The sequence below is a fragment of the Marmota marmota genome, unplaced genomic scaffold, assembly GCF_001458135.2.
Source record: "Marmota marmota marmota unplaced genomic scaffold, marMar, whole genome shotgun sequence".
In the NCBI taxonomy this organism is placed as follows: domain Eukaryota; kingdom Metazoa; phylum Chordata; class Mammalia; order Rodentia; family Sciuridae; genus Marmota; species Marmota marmota.
In genome coordinates, this window is record NW_026000057.1 from 14,668,383 (window position 1) to 14,681,107 (window position 12,725).

A 12,725-nucleotide genomic window follows, 5' to 3' on the forward strand; every position below is an offset into this window, starting at 1 on the left:
GGTAGTAGAACCTTTAAGGAAAGGACCTAGCAGAAGATGATTAGGTCATTTGTGGCACAGTCTTTGGAAGGAATTAATGTATATCTCATGGGATTCTGGTTAGTTTTTGTGATAGTGGATTGTTATAATGTGAGGCTATCCCATGCACTTGGTCTCTTTTGCATGTGACCATTTTTATTCCCTTCTCACCACCATGTTGGGTCACAGCTAAGTAGGCTGTCCCCAGAGACCAGACAGATGGTGCTTCCCAGTCTTGGACTTTCAACTTCCAAAACTCTGAACTTATTAACAATTTTGTTCAAAATAAAAATCCAACCTCAGGTAACTTGTGATAGCAACAGAAAACAGGGCGATGATTTTTGTTGGAATTTGATGCATTTTTAAACTGAAGCTAATTTGAGGGACTTGACAAATTCAGGCAGCTAGTAAATATGCTGAGATATTTTACTACTAATCTGAATTCTTTACTTGCACTCTTTTTCCTTGTAAGGCAAGATATCTGAATTTATTTCACTGCTCCCTTGGTCTGTTCTTGGTCACATCCATGCTTGCTTATGTAATGCTAGAGTGTCAGTAATGACTGAAATGCAAGCAGATCCCCACAGTTCCTCTCAGCATAGCTCCAAAAGAACTGGTGATAAAATGACCTAGGCTAAGTCTCAATACATATAACATTATAGCCAGCTTCTTCTTATCTAAAGAAAGAAGAATGTGAGCTCAAAAGTACTCATAAGCCACATTATTTATTGTGTTTGTGTCAGTAAGCAAAAGTTATATAGCAGCACATATTACTAAATAGAATAAGGCTTCATCATATTATTTTGTTGAAATATATGACATGTTGAGATTTGAAAAAATATGTATACAAAAGACTTATTTCTCTAAGGGGGATTAAATAAAAAAGTGTTCGTAGTTTGTAAATAATTTTGAACAACTTTTCTTTCTATATTAATATTTCATATTTGGGTGTTATGATGATAATAGGAAAATCTTATTTTTGTTTCTGACACCCCAAATATTGACTGTGGTACTATGGTTTTCCGGTAGCATCCATCAATATTTCCTTTTGAGCACACACTTTCTATTCACAGACTGTCATGTACAGTGTATTAAACAAGATAAAGACAATTTGGAGACATTTTGGAAACAAAAATATTTGATATTCATTGGTATTTTTTTTTTAATCCTAAGGTATACTGCAGTTTTTTAGCTGTAGTATGGTTGAATTTCTAAGTATCTGGGAGAAAAAGTTGCAAAGGAAATTGTATTCCAAAAATCCATATTCATCATATATCTTTCTCAATTGTTCTTTGGCTCTAGGGACTTTGGAGTCTCTGTAAGGTACATTCAGAAGAGGGTGAATGCTGACAGATTGATTGCGGTAGTGACCAGCCTCCAAGGAAAGAGGGTGTAGATGAAGTGAGCTGAAGACAGACTGAAGACATGTACTCTACACTTTGTTCTTTGGCTGTCTGTGGTACTTACTCTCAGACCCACAACCCAAGAAAATAACTAATTACATGTAGAAGAAGAAACTTTTGACAAAAATTGTACAAGAAGAAATTTTTTAGGGGTGGTACAAAGGATAAACCCAGGGGCACTCTACCACTGATCTATATCCTAACCTTTTAAAAAAAATTAATTTTTTTTTAAGTTTTGATGCATTAAGTTGCTGAGGCTGACCTTGAACTTGTGATCCTCTTGCCTTATTATCCCAGATCCAAATTTCTGAGATTATAGGAGTGTGCCCACATACTTGGTATCATCGGCTAATCTTCAAAGCTCTAACATTTATCTTATTCTTCCTAATATGACTTATTTTGATTTTGTTGATAGCTTTCTTCCTCTGTATCCTCTTTTACAATTTTATGGATTATTAGCTATATTACTATTTAAAGGTCTATTGCTGTGTTTATTATATCAACCATGTTTTTTTTTTTTTTTATCTAAGCAAGAGCTTTGGATTAGTTAGCATTGGAGAAACTGGTCAGAGCACCTAGGTCATTGTCTAAATTTTAAATAACTAACTCAAGAATGAAAAACAACTTATGAACATTTAGAAGTTCATGTACATTTTAAAAATCAAATTCAGAATTCTGAGCTCTTAGTCTATTATCTCAACATTAATGAATGATTTCATGAAATCTTTTTGAAATGAAAGCACCTTATATGCAATTATGAGATGAATATTTTGTAGTTTATAGGGACCTTTTTCATACAAAAGTGATGTTAGTTGTTCAAGTGAAAGCCTAAACTACTTTCAGATTTTAGGTTGTATTAATATTACTTTAATGAAATCAGTGTAATAGTTTTAGAAGTTCAGTTGAAGTTGCAAATTTTCTAATTTATCATATATTTTTCTTCAATGACAATCTGTCAATTAATAAAACATTTATTTAAACATTGATAAAACATTTATTTTGTTTGGCTGGAAGGAGAAAGTAAATGGAGGGCAACTACCAAGATAAGTGAGGAAAGTAAATTTGGCAACTTCATGTTCTGCAGTTTTCTGCTTATACAACTCATGCACATTACTTATACAGAGTGAATGATAACACCTGAATCATTTTGGAGTTGCTGATCATTCTAATTATAGTGCCACTGTAGCCCACCTATAATTAAGAAAGAATTAGGCTTTCAATTAGAAACTACTATTTTTAGAATTTCACATTTTGATAATTTCTTCTCTCAATAAAATAGGACAGATCTTCAATTATGTGATTGTGTTGTAGATGATGATTTTATAGAACCTATATGCATTATGTTCCCATGAAACTTAAGTTTTTAGGACAGAAAATGACTTTTGTATATAAACCTATCATTGGCCTATTAATTCATCAATCCATGTGACACTATGATTAACTTGCAGATTGGGACCTGCCTCCTCATCCCTGTCCTAAATCTTCACACTGCAACCTCTGGTTCTCTTATCTGTAAAGATGAGGGACATGGTGCACTGTCTACAAAATAGATCTACTTTAATCATTTCAATTTGATAAAGAAAAGACTCTAAACCATTGCCAAAATAAAGGTGTTTCCCTGCTCACTTAATGGAACCAATCATTCCCATTTGCAAAGGATAAATTTAGTTTAATTAAATCCATTAAAGTAGGCTATTGTTACCCAGCATCAGTCTTTTTGCAGAGTTTTGAAAAAGTATTAATGATAGACAACTAGTAATAAGGCAACTGTTCCTTATTTAAGTGAAAAGATTAGTTTGAAACTCTCATATATATACACACACATACACATAATATATGCATATATGATTACCAGAGAATGATAACAATTAGGAGTTTCCTTTTAAGAGACAGCAATCTTTTCTTCTTACTTAATCTGTGGCATAAGATACACTAATTTATATTTCCACATAAATACAAATTGAAATACATTTATAGGTAAAAATGTTCTAGCCATTATAGCAGTTCCCCTGTAGAACTATATTGTTATAATTTTCCAGTTACTGTTTTCATTTAGCAACAATACATGATTGTTTCTTCATCAATATGCTGTACATAACAGATATCACTAATTTGGGGTTATTTTCCATGTTGTTTTATTTCTTCTGGGTACTGCTAATTATTACTCTGCCACAGTATTGCCCATTTATGTGCAAGCAGGAATATGGAGGTCTAGCTTTTTGCATATCAGTACACATATAAATTCCATCTTTCAAATTTTTTAGAAATGAAGTGAGTATAGCTATATGTATATTCCCATATATGTGGAAAGTTACTTGTATCAGAATATATGTTTTATAGATTTTCACAAGTGCTTAAATAGTTAAATAGTTTCTAAATTAGTAGGAATTAGATACATGCTGAATATAAGTACATAAGCAATAAATAGTGCTGTGCATATAAGTCAGCTCATGCATGGTTAGTCATATCTATTACCAATTTCTCCTCCTTGGTTTTTCTGTGGACTTTATTATAGCAGAACAATCTGCACAGCTGACAACTCTCATGCCCAAGCCTTCTTTAAATGATCCAGTACAAGTTGAATCATTTCCTTTCTGGTTGGCAGTTTTTCTTTTTCTGACATTTTAATTTTTCTCACAATTCCACAGAACATCTGAGAAAGCACTGAGTTTGTGAAGACTTTAAGGACACAATCAGTCTAAGCTGCCTGGAAAGAGCCTCTGTCCTCTGTCTCAATTCAGCTGGCTCTAGCTAGGTGAACCGTGCAGGAAAGATCAAAATTTTAGATGACTTTGCCATTGTTTCCTTTAAAAAGTATTGCTCCCTTTCAGGTCCGTGCAGTTCATGTAGTGGTCCTCAAATTTCATAGGACTGGACAACTAAAGACATGTAGATAACGCCAGAGAGATCATTTGTTTTCAGTGGCCCAAGTACTAAGAAAGGGAAACGTCTTGTCTATTTCTTGAATTATGACTGTCGTGCACAGTGATAGCTTCTTCCAGGGTGAAGGGGTTCTTTTAGTGACTTTCATCCCACAGCTATTCTCTGCAAAGGTCTGTGCTCTCTACCCATCCAACTGGGTCATTGAGGAAACCACCTTAAGTTCTACTGGCTTAACACTTAGATCAGATCAGGTTACAGGAACGTTATTGTTCCAACAAAAAGAAAGCATTCTTTTTCACACCAACTGCAGATCATGAGGACAATTAATATAGCTGGAAAAGTTAACACAGTGCAGAAATAATTTGGGACTAAATCTTTCATTTAAAAACCCTTTAAAAATTCCCATTTGGATGCTTTGCAGTGAAGATGAATTTAAGAATAAAGAGTACAGATACTCCAGATGACTTAGTGTTCAATTCACTTTATGGTTGTAAGGAAAATAATCATCTGAATTTTCCACACTAGGTGTGAAAATAAACATAGTAATAATTAGCTGGAGAGCTTTGTGCAGAGAGAATAGAATCATGCTGTTAGAATCAAATATTAACTAAATATAAATATTGTTGATAAAATTTTCAGAATTCTTTAACTGACTTTTGACATTTTAAAAAAGGCATTTCCAGCCATGTGATTTTTGCTAGCATATTATAAATATAAATATGAAAATATGAAATTACTCTTTTGAATTTTATATATATATAATTTTTATTATTATTATTTTTAATGGAAGTTCATTCTTAAAATGGCAGAAAGAATGTGGACTTGAGCTAAAGTAATTAAAGTATGGAAGACAATGTTTAATAATAAAACATCTTTGATCATTTTATCAGAAAGGTTTAGATTAGTGTCCTTAAACCTCTATTTCAAGCAAGCATGAATCAAACATTAGCTTTTTTGGAGGCCAAGGCAGGAGGATCTCAAATTTGAGGCCAGCCTGTGCAATATAGTGAAATTATCTCAAATCAAAATAAAAAAGATTGGAGATGTAGCTCAGAGGTAGAACACTCCTAGATTCAATCCTGAGTACTAAACACTTTAACAAACATTTATTTGGGGACACAGATACCGTTTCTGCATATGCATTAATAATGTGAGAGTCAAGGGTAAGAAATGTAGAATATGCTAATACCAGTTTTGAGATGAGGAACAGGTCCTTGTTCCCAGTGATGAGTAAACACCTGAACACACTGAGGCAAGCATAGGGAGCAAGTTTTATTTAAGAATGGAACAGACACAAGACTTCTCTGAAGAGAAGGGGCCCCAGAGCTGGGTATCCATGGGACGGGTGCATCTTCCTAATTTATAGACCTCAGACCCCGAGTCCTTTTTTATTTTTCCCTTAAATCAAAATTTCTTAAGATTATTCGAAAAAATTTGGCCATTGTATTGGGCTCCTTTCTTTCTTATTTGTAACTGTGGAATATTGAAACACTATTGGAGCCTATTAATGGGATACATAGAGATGCTAAAGTCTTAGGAGGTGGGAATAGAGTGCAGTGCAAATGGTCCAGTAGTGTGTCTGTTTTCTTAAAAAAAATGTGATGCCCTGAAAATTTGTTCATTTATGCAAAAAAGAATCTCATAGCCTTTTAGGCTAGAACAATTAATCAACATAACCAGGTTTTATTCGTAATTACATCCGCCTTTCAATTATTTAAACACACACACTCATACACTTAAAAGTTGTTGAGGTTGGATCAAAATGCTGCAAAGAAGTTCTTTATGCATCATTTGATCTCTGATAGCCTTGCTATCTTGAAACATAGGGATTCAATTACAAATTAACTCCCAAGTGCTGTTCATATCAGAAATATTGTTGCATTATTGAGTTCACCTTCCAAAGGTGTTCTTGAACATGCCTTATAAATCTTTTTTTTTTTTTTGGTACAGGGGCTCAAACACTGAGCCACATCCCCAGCCCTATTTTGTATTTTATTTAGAGACAGAGTCTCACTGAGTTGCTTATCACCTCACTTTTGCTGAGGCTGGCTTTGAACTCATGATCCTCCTGCCTCAGCCTCCTGAGCTACTGGGATTACAGGTGTGTGCTACTGTGCCTGATTGCCATATGAATCTTAACCTACTATTTTTCTTATCCTCAAATTCCATTTTGCTTTAGATTTTATTCTTACAGTTTTTAGAAAGTTCTTTTGAAATTAAAACTAGCCTCCCAAATATTTTCATTCATTGGTCCTCATTCTGACTTACATAATTTTTTGCTTTTCCATTTGACAGATGTCTCAAACATAGGTAGATAAGTATTGTTTCTTTCTTAAATTTTCTCACTCAGAATTCTGAATTCTCTAAATCATTCTTTCAACACGTTTCGAACACTTTATTATGGCTATCCAAACTTGGGGATGTAGGTTTGCTAATGTTATGTTTGCAACTGGTATCTGGAACTAGAGTGTGATCTGGTCTACTTATAGAGGATGTTGGCCTGAGCCTGAAAATTAAAATTTCAGACCAGTTTCAACCTGGGTCTTTGTGTTTTTCAGGCATCACAACTTTTGCATGAATACAAAACAAAATAAAACAAAACACTCTGTTGCTAAGGCAAGTATTCTGCAGTCAGTGCAGTCCAACCATTGACCTTACCCCATCCCTGATCACTTACTTCACTTATACATCCTGCATGGTCCTCAGTGCATTGGCATTTCAAATTCTGTTATCTGACATTTTTGTTAGTTTTCACAACTGTGACAAAAAGACCTGATGAGAACAATTTTAGAGATGGAAAAGTCTATTTGGGTCTCACAGTTCCAGAGGTCTCAGTCCATAGATGGCTGACTTCATTCCTCTGGGCCCAAGTGAGGCAGAACATCATGGTGGAAGGGTGTGGAGAAGGAAAGCAGCTCAGGACATGACAACTGGGAAACAGAGCACTACACTCACCAGAGACAAAATATAAACCCTGAAGACATCCCTATTTCTTCTAGTTACACCCTCCCTTCCTGTAGTTTCTACCCAGTTAGTCTGTATCAGTGAATTGAAGCAGTGATTAGGTTAAAGCTCTCATAACTCAATCATTTCACCTCAAAATTTTCTTACATTGTCTGATACATCAGCTGTTGGGGGACACCTTGTATCTAAATTATAACATTTAGACTCTATTATTTTATTTCAAACCTTCAAGTTTATTAGCTTCTGTGGTAAATGAGTTGAATTAATAGCTTGCCATACATTTGTGGTTTACTGAAAACCTGGATAATTTAAATATGGATTGTGGTAAGCCTCATGTCTTCCATTCTGTGAATATAAATTGATTGCGGCCAACATGCTGGGTTTTGTATTTATCCTTGTTAAATTTCACTTTGCTTTTTGGCTTATTGTTGCAAGCCCATACAATTTTAATACTGATTCTATCATCTACTATGATAATATTGCAAATTTGAAGTAAAAGGCAAATATTTGGGATATTTGCCTTTTATGTCAGCAACCTAATTGTAAACTAAAATACTGGACAAATGGGACTGGGAATAGATTCAATGGTATGATGACAGCTTTCATTCATATCAGTATTTGCATATTAATAAGTAATAACCAGCAGGGCTCCATTGTGCAAGCCTGTAATCCCAGCAGTTCTGGAGGCTGAGGAAAGAGGATCTTGAGTTCAAAGCCAGCCTCAGCAAAAGGGAGGCACTAAGCAACTCAGTGAAAGCCTATGTTAAAGTAAAATACAAAATAGGGCTGGGGATGTGGCTGTATTGCCGAGTGCCCTGAAATTCAATCTCCCATACCGCCCCCCCCCCAAAAAAAAAGGTAGTAGCCAATGCTTTTGAGTGTGTTTTTATTGTAAACCAACAAAATTCTGATAACCCTCATTCTTTAATCCATGAAAATACTATTAGATATATTGTTAAATAGCTTGATGATTAGGGTGTGGTGGCACATGCCTGTAATCCCAGCAGTTTAGGAGGCTGAGGCAGGAGGCTCATGAATTCAAAGCCAGCCTGAAAATTAAGTGAGACCCTAAACAACTGTCTCTAAATAAATATATATATATATATTTATTTATATAAAGAGTTGGGGATGTTGCTCAGTGGGTAACCACCCCTGGGTTCTATCCCAGGTACAAAAAAAAAAAAAAAAAACCTTTGATACCAAACCTATTATCTATTCACAATAAACCTTGAATGGGCTGATTAAGTAACCCTATTAAAGTAAAATATGTAGGAATACAATTGCTCTTTACTTTTCACTAGAAATCCACTTTGTATGCACACATGTGCACATACATGTAGTTAACACATAAGATATAATTAGTAGGATATTCCATTAATGCTATTACTTACCATTTATTAGGGAATGAAAACACATGGAAATATCATTGCATTTTAAATTTTAAAAACATTGTTTCCCAAGGAGAAAATTACCAAAGAATATGACGGTATTAATAATGCATGTATTAATTTAACTATGTATTTATCATATCTGAGAGTAATTTCAGAATGCCAAAAGAGCTCTGAGACTGAGCTTTACTTTTAGTTGATTAAAATGCTGTTGAAAATATAATTTACTCAGGTATCAGTTAGCCTATAAATAAATTATATACAAATATTTAACTGGATTTTTTTCTAAAATTTTATAATATTCTCAAGTGACTTTTTAAGAGAACACTATTTATCTAAGCACTGTGTCTCAGTTTAGTCTGTATGTACATGTTTGAAGATATGGATATCTGGAATTCATTTCTGGTTCTTTTATGAGCTAACAATCTGCTGTTATAGGAAAGAAAATCTTTCTGAGCCTTGTTCCTCAAATAAAGGGCTTGGAATGTAAGATGAGATTTGTAAGTTCTGTTATGTTACCAATCATTTGAAAATCTTAAACTGTTAAAAATATTTATAATTATAGACTTCAATAATTGCCATTTCAATTTTTAAGAAGCTGAGAAATTTTGTCATTTTAGTGTTACAAGCATAGTTTGATATGGACCTCAATATTATTTGAAATTTTTTTATTTGAAAAAATGTTTAATGTAGATTAGTCATATGGAAAAATCCTCATGAAAACAAACATATCAAATCACGCTTCTATAAAATATGTCATAATCCTTTACAAGTAACTTATTTATTAAATTGTAATTTTGAAAAAGAGAAGGAAAAATGTGAGATCCCCTATGAAATGTTCCTAATTACCTAACACGTCTTATATTAATGATTCTAAAAATATTTTCCACTCACTTGATTCTTGACATCATTAAACTGAGAATTTGAATATAAATCTTTTAATACAAAATTATAGTTTTAATATCAAAGTTTAATAGGAGCTAATAAACAAAGGAATGCTTATCTAAGGAAATATTTTAAATATTTTAAAAATGTACTAACGGTTGGGTAAAGAACTATAAAATTATTTTTGCAAAACTGTAGCAAGACAAATTGTAGCAAGAGAAAAGCCTGTGATCTTACTACACAGACTTCCATAAAAGTCAGGAAGTAGGGAAGAAAAGAAAAAAGTGTTTAGAGAAGTAAGAGAAGATAAGAGAAAGCATTGGGTTTCCATGAGCTAAAGGAGGACAATGTATGAACGAAATTTGTACAGTGGATCTACATACAGCATAGTTCTTGTAGTGCATGGAAATGTACACAAAGCGTATTACTTTAGCACAATGTGTATGTATGGTACACTTAAAAATGACTAAGTGGTAAATTTGATGTCATATATTTTTTCATAATTAAAAATGTTATGGAGCAGTTAGAAACAACAGCATGAATTCTTTCCGCATTGCATAGTTTCTTTTCCTGAACCCAAACTCAGATTAGAATTACAAATGATAGGAAAATATGCACTTTCTTTACAAAGTCAGTATGATTTGCATGTGTTCCCTCTTCAACTGTGCTAAAATGTGCTCAAATTTAAACATGATTTAGGAAGGTAGTGAACATCATTGCTGGCTGTTCATCTTCTAAGTCCACACAAAGGGACTAATTGAGACAATTTGATCAGTATTTGATTTGCATTTTTCAGACAATTGCTTAAATTTTCCTGGGTGCTTTTGATGTAGGACATTGAATGCTTGTAACATGAATTGCTGGAATTTGGAACTTTAACAGGAAGCACTGTTTATAATATATTACCTTAGCTGACCACATGGGAATTTTAAAATCTGGAATAAAAATCTTCATTTTTTAAAAGCATATTTGTAAATATGTTCTAAGAAATGAGTGGTTCAGAGGCTGGAGTCTCTATTAAGAATGTGGTCTGATTCTTTTTTTGTTCTTTCAAAAGTAGTTATAAAAGGCTGAGGCTGTAGCTCAGTGGAAAAGTGTTTGCCTCGCATGCATGAGTTCCATGGTCACCACCAAATAAAAATATATAAAGATGCTGTGTGTTCATCTACAACTAAAAAATGTTTTTTAAAAAGTAGGTATAAAATACAAATCAACAAATATCTTACTCTAATGAGTGGTGATTACTGACATAACAGTATCAGACTCTATGAACTATGTAGGTGTGCACCTTTGGCTAAGTTTGCTCAAACGATAGTTCTTGAAGAGATATGGTTATGAAATCATCTCATTAACTTTAAAAAAATTTATTTTTTCTTTTAGTTTTTTAGTTATACATGGCAGTAGAATCTATTTGATATATTTATACAAGCATGTAATGAATATATCTTATTCGAATTAGGAATCCAGGCTTGTGGATATAAATGATGTTGAGATTCACTGTGGTGTATTCATATATGTACATAGAGCTCATTAAAAATAAGTGAACAGTAAACTAACAACTAGGAGACAAATGAATTAACTTATTAGGAAAAAATATTGTAACTTACAAAAATTCTTACTTATGAAAGAAAGCTACTTTTAACCTGATGCATCATTAGCAATGTTCATTGTAAGGTCTTGGATAATTTGTAGATTTTTATTATTCTAAAATTATATCATAAAATCTTGTTCAGTCTAAAAAACATGTCATGCATGTTACAGTATCTGTAAAGTTCTTTCATTAAAAATTGAGTGGTTTATCTTAATAGAACTTGTAGTTCTAGATGAAGTAACAATGCCAGATCTTGTATATTTTTAAATAGTTCATAACTGGGAAGATAGAAATCAAGAAACTCAGTCAAAACACTATAGCTAGATACATTTTTCTGTATTATATTGCAAAATCTGTTAATTCCTAGAAATAATATATTTGTACTTTGAGAAATATTCTTAAAATTAACTAAAATCTTTTATGAATAAAACAAAATTTCATTGCTAATATTTGGATTTTCTCAAAGGATATTCACATTACAAAGCATTATTTTAATTGACATGTTAATGGATGATTTGAATAGATAATTATGTAATTTCATTTTGAATTCTTCTTTATCAGTTTATGATATTGTTCCAAAACATTTCAACATCATGATTTTATGGGTGTTCATATTACAGAGAAACTTTGGAATTTAATAAGATTGCATGCAATTTAATCTAACTCATATACTGTAGCATCTTGCAATTGGTGGAGAATAGGAAGGCAGAATATAGGAAAAATAATATAAACAATTTCTACTGGAGGCAAAGATCTGGAAAAAGCAAAACTGTCATTTTCCTAATTAAATCCCCAAATATTCAACAGCAGACATTTATCAAGAACCTAGTACATGAAATATATTGTGCCAATCATTGTAAAGGCCTTAAGGGTAAAATTTTTCTAGTTGAGTTATTGGCAGAACTTTCCATCTTGTAGTTGTGTGTTCATAGCCCAGAGCAAGCCTGATCCACAGGGTAATGCATTTTCAAATCTAGTATCACAAGAATTGATACTATCTAGTAAGAGAAATAGATTGAAGCGTGCTTCAGGTAATGATTGGATGATAGAAACAATATTAAAAAGTGAGAAATATTGATATGTATTTAAGATGAAAGTATTCTGGATGGAGAATACCTGTCTTCTCACTGCATAACCACTGGACTGAAATTGTCCCCAAGCCCTGTCTCAGTATAGCTGTCCCTATTCAGTTGGTGACAGTATAGAAAGGCTACACTGTCTAGTTTCTTTCCCTGTGAGGTGAGTGGTAAACCTCAGTGATGAAAACCTATCCTTCCTCTATTGGTGCTTGACCCTTGATTGTCAGATTGTCACCAAAATGCTTTCATATGTAAATCTGCCTGACTTCCTAGGACAGCATTCTAAATAAATCTGTATTTCTCATATATCTGCTATAATGAATTGACTTAGACTTGCTTTCTGTAAGATAAAGGTTATAATTTTAAAATTCCTTGGAATAAACATCAAATAAGACACCCCCCCAAAAAAAATCTCATGAGTTTTAAAAGTTTTCAATATCAATTTTCCATTCCAAGCCTCCTCCTACATTACAATAACAAAAGGGATTATTCAAAGTCACCTTCCCAAAAGGGA

The 12,725-nt window shown here is 33.0% G+C and overlaps 1 protein-coding gene across 4 annotated transcripts in view; it reads left to right on the forward strand.

Moving 5' to 3' along the window:
* Positions 1 to 12,725, forward strand: part of Gria2 (glutamate ionotropic receptor AMPA type subunit 2) — a 142,061-nt gene that overhangs the window by 124,211 nt on the left and 5,125 nt on the right. The gene's annotated exons all lie outside the window — the stretch shown is intronic.